The sequence below is a fragment of the Oryx dammah genome, unplaced genomic scaffold, assembly GCF_014754425.2.
Source record: "Oryx dammah isolate SB20612 unplaced genomic scaffold, SCBI_Odam_1.1 HiC_scaffold_11, whole genome shotgun sequence".
Taxonomy (NCBI): domain Eukaryota; kingdom Metazoa; phylum Chordata; class Mammalia; order Artiodactyla; family Bovidae; genus Oryx; species Oryx dammah.
In genome coordinates, this window is record NW_024070195.1 from 1,959,557 (window position 1) to 1,969,093 (window position 9,537).

Genomic DNA, 9,537 nt, shown 5'->3' on the forward strand with positions numbered 1-9,537 from the left:
GCTAAAATGCTTTTGCTGTTTCCCTAAAATTCAGAACAACCTGGCCATCCTGCGCCGTACCTGCAGCCCCACAACAGAGGCCAGCCTCCACGCTCCCTCCCGTCCCTCCCCTGCAGTCTTCCGCAAAACCGGACAGAAAAGGAGGACTGGGAACGGTGGTAGCCCTGGGGACACCGGGAGGCCGACCCTTTCTGCCTGTCCCTCTAGTCTGTACAAAGTCCCCCCGTACCTGGCCCTGGAGAGGAAGTGGCCCCCCGCCTCCCCGGAAACGTAGCTGCCAGCCCAGCGGGGGAGAAGGTGGCTTCTCATGAAGAATGCCCGTCTTTCGGCCAGCCCATCACTGTGCTGGCCTAAGTGAAGAAGGGACCTTCGGGGGCTGGAGACAAGTCCTGGGAGCTGAGGGGTCCCTGGGGCCAGTCGTCAGGGAGAAACACCAGAACGCACCCGGTACACCAGATCCAGCCCATCTGAGGCTGGCTGTCAGGGAACTGGGGTACTTCCCACCATCCGACATGAGAGGCCACCTCTACCCCAGGGCTGCGTGGCGGGATCCTGGGCGCCCTGCTATCCGAGAAACCCCGCCAAGTGCCCGAAGGGGTGGCTGGTGAGGATCTAGGGGATATTTTGCAAAAGAGATGAGTGGGTGGTCAGAGAAGTCACTGAAAATACACAACACGATTCTGGCTACTGCAGAGTTTATAGAAATATGTTACAAAACAAAACAAAAACCCAGGCCCTTCTCTGAAGGAAGGGAGACCAAACACTTACGTAGCTAAACCCGAAAGAGAACGTGGGCCATGGCATGACGACCCTTTGCTGGAGATGCGGGAATCTCTCCGCGACCTCGGACGTGGGCCTCTGATGGTCACGTCCTCCGCTGGCCATGCCGCCCATGCCTGGCCAAAGACTCCTCTCCCCTGATGTCACATTCACTTAGGCCTTTCGCTGCAAAAGCCAGTGTCTTTTTTCTTGGAACGTGGGCGTTTCCGGCGTGTACTAACGCTGGCCCCCTGTGCATGCGATGTCCGGAGCCTGGAGCATGGGTTAGATTCTATTCTGCCTGGAAATTCTGCAAAACAGAACGATGCCCTTGTTTATGCATTTGGCAAATTTAGAAACATTAAGGGGGAATAAGCCCACCTTTCCGCCGTGCGCTCTTGGAGTGTGTGCATTGCAGTCGTTCCCCCAATAAAACATACAAACTGAGCTGAAGGCCGAGGGCAAGCCCCCGAGGAGCTTGGAGCAGCCTCCCAGGCCAGAAAGAAACCAGAGGAAAACACCAGAGAAGGTGGGGTCACAGCTGCCAAACCTAGAGACGGTGTTGCTGTTGTTTTTCCTAAACAGCGGAGATGCAGTCACAAGGTAAGCGTAGATGCTGTCACAAGGTAAGCGCAGACGAGGGGTCCGATCCCTACCCAAGCAATCTTGCATGGTGACTTAGCCCCCATCAGTCCAGTGTCCTCGTGAGGAAACAGGACCTGCCAGGCCCCATCACCCCAGAGGCTTGTTGAGAGACCGCACAAGCCGGTGGGCGTGAACCGCCTGTCACCAGCGGGCCTCCCTGAGGTCTGCTCCCCCTGGAGAGGATGTTCTCACAGCCTCACATGAGCAGAGGTGACCAGACACAGTCAGCAAACCAGTACCCCACTCTACGTGTTCCCAGCCATCTCCGCGATTAGAACTCACGTTTCAGGGGGATACAGACAAAAGCGTCAGGAATGCAGAGGCCATGCCCTGTTCACAGGTAACTACACTTGATAAATATGTTCGTTGAAAGAGTGGCTGAGTAGAGGAACGAATAAATAGTTAATAAAAAGGGCTACTTCTGCCTAGAGGCAGAGTTTTGGGCACAAGTTGGACCCACACACATGGAAATCAAAGGAGATCCTTATTTGCTTGGCCGTTTTCTAAATATTTGTCTTTTCCCCAGAAGGGTTCCAGGAAGCGGGTTGAGAAGGGTAAATAGGAACACCTGTGTTCCAAGGACGGGTTTGGTCAGGGGTTAGAAAAAAAGCCACAGGAAGACGTCAGGCATTCAGAAGAAGGAAAAGAATAAGGAAAAGAATGAGGTTTGGTTTGGCGATGCCGCTGTTCTTTCAGCTCAGAAATATTTGGAGAAGGATTTTCAACTTTGGTGCCTTTAAAGTCAATAGTGAACACAGAGCTCAGTTTATGCTGAGCGATGGTACCCGCCCTCCCCTCCCCTCCAGGTTAGAATCACAGGGAAGATATACAAGGTTCTCCTCTTTGCAAAGAGGCCGGGGCGCGGGGCAGTCTCCTGCCTTTTATTTGGAGCTTAAGTTCCTTTGTGAAAGAGGGCCATGGGCCAATAGTGCCTACAATGTGTATATTTTTAAAAATCCTGAACGTGTCAACTTGCGAAGGAGGCATCAAAAGTTAAGCAAGTGAGATTAGAAGCAAGATAAACGTTAAGTGGGTGAGAAGGTGGGGCCTGGCCGCGTGGGGAGGGCCAGCCTGTGGCCTCGGACTTTGAACTGGAAGACTGGACAGCCAGCCTGCCCTGTTCAAGCGCTGCCAGAGTCCTCATGTTCCGCCCCCAGGCCCCCTGCGTCTCAGTTTCCAGCCTCCTCAGCAGACAGCACACACTGTCTCCCATGAGCCCTTCTCCCTCCGAGGGCTCCCCGACAGTGGCATTTGCCAGAAGATGATCTGCCTAATTGCCGGCAACGTCACTTTCTTGAAACTACTTTGATGGCCGAGGACCTCAGCAAACGTGCCCTGTCACACCAACATCTTGTCAAGCATGTAGTCGTATCTGACGAGCCCCCACCGCTATGTTAAAACACTCTTAAAATAGGGATGACTGCGTCCAACAAAATCTGCCCGTTTTATCCTTTGCTTTGAACGTTTACTCTTCATTTATGTCTGGGTGCCTCAGAAAAACACATAACCTATCAGTTATTAGATCAGCGAAATGCCAGCTTATACGAGGGGAACTGCTTGGGGGGTATAAGCATCACTAGAAAGGAAGCAAGAAACGTTCCAAGAATAAATTAAAACACATATAGTTTCTCTTTTAAAAATACAAAATTCAAATGAAGAAAATACAATTCAGACTATTTTAGGTGAAAGAGCAAGTGACTGACTCTGTGACGGAGGACAGAGATGGGGTCGGCTTCAGGGACGCCTGGTTCAGGGTTCACAGGCCCCAGGCTCTCTCCTTCCCCTCCTCTCTGCTTCTCTGCACATCTCTGATCTCTCCACCTGTAGACCCATGCTGCTCTGCTGCCCCCTAAGAGTGGGTCCGCAGCTCTGCTAGAAGATCCTGAGAACCGACCTTGCCACCTAAGGTCAGGCCCCTCAGCCAATGACTGAAACCATGAGGACAATTATCTGAGAAGACACATCATAAGACAGAGACGGGAAGACCCTCATCAAGGGAAGAAAGCCCTGGGCAGACAAAGCAGCAGCTGACTCTTACTAATCGTGTCTTTTAATCCTCTATGTGATGTTTTGCTTTCTGAGACCTTGATAACCCTGGAGGGACCACCCCTCCCAGGGTCAGCGGTGCCTAGAGACAGTAAACCACCCACCTGCCAGTGAGCCTGTCACGTGCAAACCAACCAAACCGCACTTGCTGGCTGCCAAACACCTCTAGGAAGGGGCACGACCCCTCCGCCCCAGTCGCCCAGGCCCAGGGCCCAGACAGCCAAGGTGGGCTGGGTGGGCCTGGGCTCTGTCCGGCTCTGACACGGCCATGGCCGTGATGGACTGCCCTGGGCAAGGAACCCTCCCTGCTCCCGCCACGTGCGTCCAGGGCAGCGGGATGAGGCACCCTGAGCCTCAGAGGGCCGTTCTGTCCAGCACGGCCAGGCGGCATGACAGGTGCTGGGACGGCCCCAGAACATAGACCCTCCTTTCCACTGAGTTAGAACCTCCGATATCCGAGAGGGACGCTTGGCAGCCACACGCTGGTTCCGTGGTGCAGAGCGGGGCTCCCGGGGCAGGCAGGTGCTCAATTATTCACTTTCCCTTGGGGGAAAGGAGATATGGTGGCTCGTTTTCAACCACCTGGAATTTTCCAGCTCCCAGTGAGACTTCCATGAGGCGTTAATTACAGGTTGGTGTCTTAGGGGAGGTCAGCAGATTTGAGGTTGGAAGAAAGGAGCCTCTTCTGAGTTACCGCCACACTGAGTGGTGACCGAAGCCTAAGGGGGACCACGTGCCTTGCGGTCTTCATCTGGCCGACCTTCTCCGTTGACGGCTCTGGGCCAGGTCCTTCTGCGACATAACGTTAAGAGGGCGGCAAAGTAGATCCTCGCTCCCTGAGCTTGGCGGACCCCTGGCCAGTCACTCGGGGAGTAGTCTGAAATGCTCGCAGCTCCAAGTGAAGCCCAGGGTCGCAGGGCATCCCCCCCACAGGGGTGGCTGGGTCCTCGCAGGCCCTCGAGTGCGGGTATCTGCAGGCGGGCGCTGGAGAAGACACCCAGGGTCTCCGAGGGCATCCTTGCCACAGGCAGGGTTTCATCTCCTCCTTCCTCACGCCCCAGGCCACCACCGGGCCTGCGCTTTTCTTTTCTACTAAGCAGTTAATTAAATGGGTTGGCCAAGCACACATTTCGCACCTCAAAACCCTCACCTGCTGCATTCTCTGGTAGGTGTGTATTGATTTCCCAGTAGTAAAATATGCACTCTTGGGAGCCTGAAGCTAGGAGAAGATGGGAGTTTAAAACCACATATAGGGACTTTCCTGGCAGTCCAGTGGTTAAGACGCCATGCTTCCAAGGCAGGGGTACAGGTTCAAATCCTGGTCAGGAAGCTAAGATCCCACTCGCCGCTAGGCCAAAAAACCAAAACATAACACAGAAGCAATATTGTGACAAATTCAATGAAGGTTTTGAAAATGGTCAAAAAAAAAAAATCTTAAACAAAAAAACCCGTGTATATTTGGTCATATCAGTGACATGTGGAAGGAACCTTGACCCTGGATCATGTTCCGAAAATAGAGGTGGATGCTTTCAAGTCAGACAATCATTGAATGCAAGGGTTCTTGATACTCCATCTCTGAGCTGCGCTCAGACGCTCAGTCGTGTCTGACTCTTTGCGACCCCACGGACTACAGCCCGCCAGGCTCCTCTGTCCATGGGTTTCCCCAGGCAAGAGTACTGTGTTGGGTTGCCATTCCCTTCTCCAGGGGATCTTCCCTACCCAGGGATAGAACCCGCGTCTCCTGTGTCTCCTGCATCGGCAAGTGGAGTCTTTACCACTAGGACCACCTGGGAACACCACTGCATCTCAAAGGAAGCTTACAGATCCAAAGGAATGAGTGTGACTCCAACCTAAATACCCTAAGATCTACTTCTGTTTTTAGACTTCTGTTTAACATGTTTAGCAGTTTCTTAAAGGCAACCAGATATGAGATTCAATATTTTTGTCATTCCTTCTAGTAAATCTGTATCTCTAGAGCCTTCCTATTTCCATCGTATAGGAAATGGCTCTCTGGGCCAAGAAACCACTGAAGTTGCAAAGCTCATGACTGGGCGCCTAGCTCAAGACCTTCAGGCAGTAGCCCCCGGCAGGGAATCCATCCATTTCTCTGGGCCCCATTTTCCTCCTGGTGACATGGGGGCAAGCACAGAACTCAAGTGAGAATGAAGGAATGTGTTGGTAAAACACTTTGCTCGTCTTGGTTGTTAGGAAGGGGTGGCTGGGCTGGGGGCAGGGCCAGCCAGGGGGGGAGGACCACGTGGCGGGCACAGGGCCCCTCACTCCTTCCCTGGGGTGCCTCTCCTCTGCCTCGTCTGAATTCACAACAAATTGTCAGTCTGGCAGAGGCGGGGAAGTGACATTAGCTTTTCCGCATGGGCACACGGAGGTTAGCTTTAACGCCTCACACACCAGCTGTGGACTCTGCACACAGGCAGGTCACTCCATGGACTGCCCGCCCCCCCACACACAAGCACCCTGGCATCCTGGCACCCCCTGGCCGGAGCCCAGGGGGTGCACACAGAAGCCCTTCCTCGGGTTTCTTCCCTATCACAGTGCACCGTCTGCGACTGTGGTCAGCCCCTTAAGACTCCCCAAGAAACAGTTGCAAACCGTGAGGCATGTTGATCTTATCCCTTGGCAGAGAAAATCAGTTCAGTGCTTGTTGGGGAGGCCTCATCTCATGCGAGGCCGTGTGGGTGAGGGTTTCCATCCCTGCATTTGCTGGTCTTGACTTCTCCATCAGCACACACGCAGGGAGGCTTCCCGGGGCGCCTCCAGCTGACGTGCCATTGCTGGGCCTTGAGTCCAAGGCTGCAGGGACGGAGGGAGGGCCTGGAGAACTTTTCCTTGGAGGAAGGGAGAGCCCCGCCGTCCTCCAGGGGCATCTCTCCCTCCCTCCACGCAGGCCGCCCTGTCTGCGCCTGACTAGTTTGTAGGGCAGGAGACCTGGAGGGCGCCCTCTCCCGTGAGAGATCTAAAAACACTTGCCCGTCTCTAGTAATCGAACATGTACAGATCTTGCAGAGGTCTAAAATGCATGTGATCTTTCCGGTCAAAAAAAGTTCTGTGTATTATTTAGCCCATAGCCTGAGTGACGATTGAATGACGCAGAATTCAGAAGGGTGATACTTGGGCTCCCCTCGCAGCTCAGCGGTAAAGCATCTGCTCGCCCATGCAGGAGACGCAGATTCTGTCCCTGGATCAGCAAGATCCTCTGGAGAAGAGAACGGCAGCCCACTGCAGTGTTCTTGCCTGGAGAATCCCACAGACAGAGGAGCCTGGCGGGCTGCAGTCCAAGGGGTTGCAGAGTCAGACACGACTTAGTCACTAAACAACAATAACACGCCTTCTGTCAGAAACCTGAATGCTGAAGATGGATCCTTCTCCAGCTCCTCCTGGAAAAGCGGCCCAGAGGGTGGACCCGTGACCACAGTCCAACTGGGCAAATGCCAACTTGTAAAATGCATACAGAGGTGCTACACTCCCATCTTAACCAAGGGACACAGGTCCTTAAGTGTTTAAGCAGCTCTCATACTCCTGTCTGTTCTTGAAGCGGTTATGACATGAACGGTGTCTCATTCAGCATTTACTAAGGCATTGAGCACACTGAGCGAAAGATGAGATTTCCAAGCCTGTGCTCGTGAAGGGCTGGCAGCAATTCACAGAGTCAGACACAGAAACACGTGGGCCCAGGGGGGCTTCCCTGGTGTCCAGTGGTTAAGAATCTGCCTTCCAATGCAGGGGACAAGGGTTCGATCCCTGGTCAGGGAACTAGATCCCACAGACCATGGGGCAGTTGAGTCCAAGCACAGCAACTGCTGGGCGCACGTGCCGGAACTAGAGAGAAGCCTTCAGGCTGCAGGGAAGGGCCCGTGCACAGCAACTGAGGCCCAGTGCAGTCAAAGAAGCAAACGACATTAAAAAGGAGAGCGAAGCATGAGTCTGCGGGCGAGCAGGGGATACAGCAAGCGTGATCTGCGGATTCCAGTGCGAGGGTCTCTGCTTGTCCCCGGGGGCTTTCTCCTGGGCCAAATCCCCAAACCAAGTTCAAATCAGAGTGCCGCAGCCCAGCGGGTCCTCTCAGTCTTCACGCACACACACACACCGCACATCTGATACAGAGTCTCATTTACACACTGTTCCTCGCGTGGAGATGGCACAATTTTTGTGAGTTCTCGCTGCCAATTTCAGTTCCCAATCATGAGTTTAATTCATTTTAATTCATTACTTTGTGCCTCCAGATTTCACGCATTTCCTCGTGACGATCGCCCCGACCCCCGACCTCTCCCCTCTGCCCCTGCCCTCCCCCTGCCCCTGGGAAGGGGCCGTTCTCAGCCACACGCAGATGTCTAAGCTCCACAGGTAAGGGCCTCAGGGGCTTTGGACATCCCACTTTGAGTCCTCTTCCGTCCTTCATGGTAAATGTCAAGCTTCACACTTTTCTTAAGACCCCCTGGACCCCCACAGTGTTACATAGTCTACCCACCTCTCAGATCTTTTTCACCAAATCTGTGCCCCTCCAACAAGTCTGAGGCAAACTCCCCTTTCATCTGGACTCCGTGTGTTGACACAGACCTGAGATCACAAAAAGCTTTAATTATTCTTCAGAGTCCTCTACCTGGACCTGGGCCCCCGAAAGGACTTCAGCCACCGATTCAGGGAGGAAACACCCAATGGCCACCAACAGTCATCTGTCAGCGGCCGAAAACATGACGTGTTTTGCTTATTAGCAACTTGCCAATGTTTTTCCCTCCCGAACTTAAATCTACCTGGGTTTTAAGGAGTTCTTCAGTACTACGTGCTGGGCTTTACAGATAAATGGAGTATGAAATGGCAACCCACACCAGTAATCTTGCCCGGGGCACTGCATGGACAGAGGAGTCTGGCGGGACGTAGGCCACGAGGTTGCAAAGAGTCGGACACGACTGAGACAAACACATACAGATGAACACACAGAGCTCAGGGAGGCTAACTGCCCAAGGGATGCACCTCGCTAGGCCAGAGCCGGGACTTGCATCCATGTCTCGTGGCCAGAGCCCCGGGCCGCCTGCCCTGGGGGGCTGAGTGGCATCCAGGACCCTGCCCTTCTGCCCGTGAGACAGCCCATCGCACAGGAGCAGTATTGGGGCACAGAGAACAGCAAGCAGAGCTTTAAGCCCGAAGCCACAGAACAGGCCACAGACTGGATGCCCTCCTGGCAGGATGCCTGGCTCAGAGCAAACACTCAGCAGATTTCTGTGTAACGAGGGCATGACTTCACGAGTGACTGGGGGACTTTGTCCAGAAAGCAGCGAGGAGGAGGTTGTTTGGGGACAAGAGACGTTCTTGGCGTGTGGTTCCCGCCCTCCCTCACTTAGACTTCTTGGTGGGGATAAAGACAGACTGGACGTGACCCCTTCTCTGGGTGATAGTCACCATGGGTGTGAAACCAGAAACTTGGCCCAGATCACAGGCATTTCCCAGAAGGGTTCTCTCTGTGCCTGGACCCTGCCTGTGGACGGTGGGTTTGCTGTGGTGCTAAAGCCTCACGCCTCTGACTTACATTGCCTGCTTCCAAGGTCCTGTAAGGGCTCCGGCAGGGTGTTCACAAACTCACATCCTCCTGTGAAATTTACCAAGGTCGGTATCTTACTTTATTTTTTTCAAACGTATAATATCCTTCTTAGATATTTAGGAGGATAAAATACAGAACCTAAGAACCAAACATGCAGCAAAAATAAGTGCTTGATGTAAGGGAAGCGCATCAACACAAAAGAGAGAGAAATGTAGAAAGAAAGGAAAGAGAATCTGTACACTTAACTTCTCCACGGACGTCACTGTAACTGCAGGCAGTTAAGCTCGCCTCTTCCCACTCAACCACCCCCCACAGCCCTCTTTCTGTGGATGGCGCGCCAGGACTTTGCTAGGATTCTCTGAGGGAAGCTAAGGTGGGCATACATTTAGTTTGGACTTGGTATCATATCTGAACAAGACTGGCAGCTCCTTCCAGGTATGATTAAGATTCTGCCAGCCACCCAAGTGCAGAGTAATGGCTTCCAGAAGGAAACATAGAGAATCCACTTAGAGTGAGATTTTAAAAGATTGGAA

General features: G+C 53.3%; 1 long non-coding RNA gene across 1 annotated transcript; it reads right to left on the minus strand.

Moving 5' to 3' along the window:
* Nucleotides 1–678: 678 nt before the first annotated feature.
* LOC120869969 lies at nt 679–2,174 on the minus strand. The gene is made up of 2 exons (XR_005722685.1): nt 1,687–2,174; nt 679–1,069 (listed from the first exon to the last, which is right to left on the minus strand). It is a non-coding gene; the product is annotated as an uncharacterized LOC120869969 (long non-coding RNA).
* Nucleotides 2,175–9,537: the final 7,363 nt, after the last annotated feature.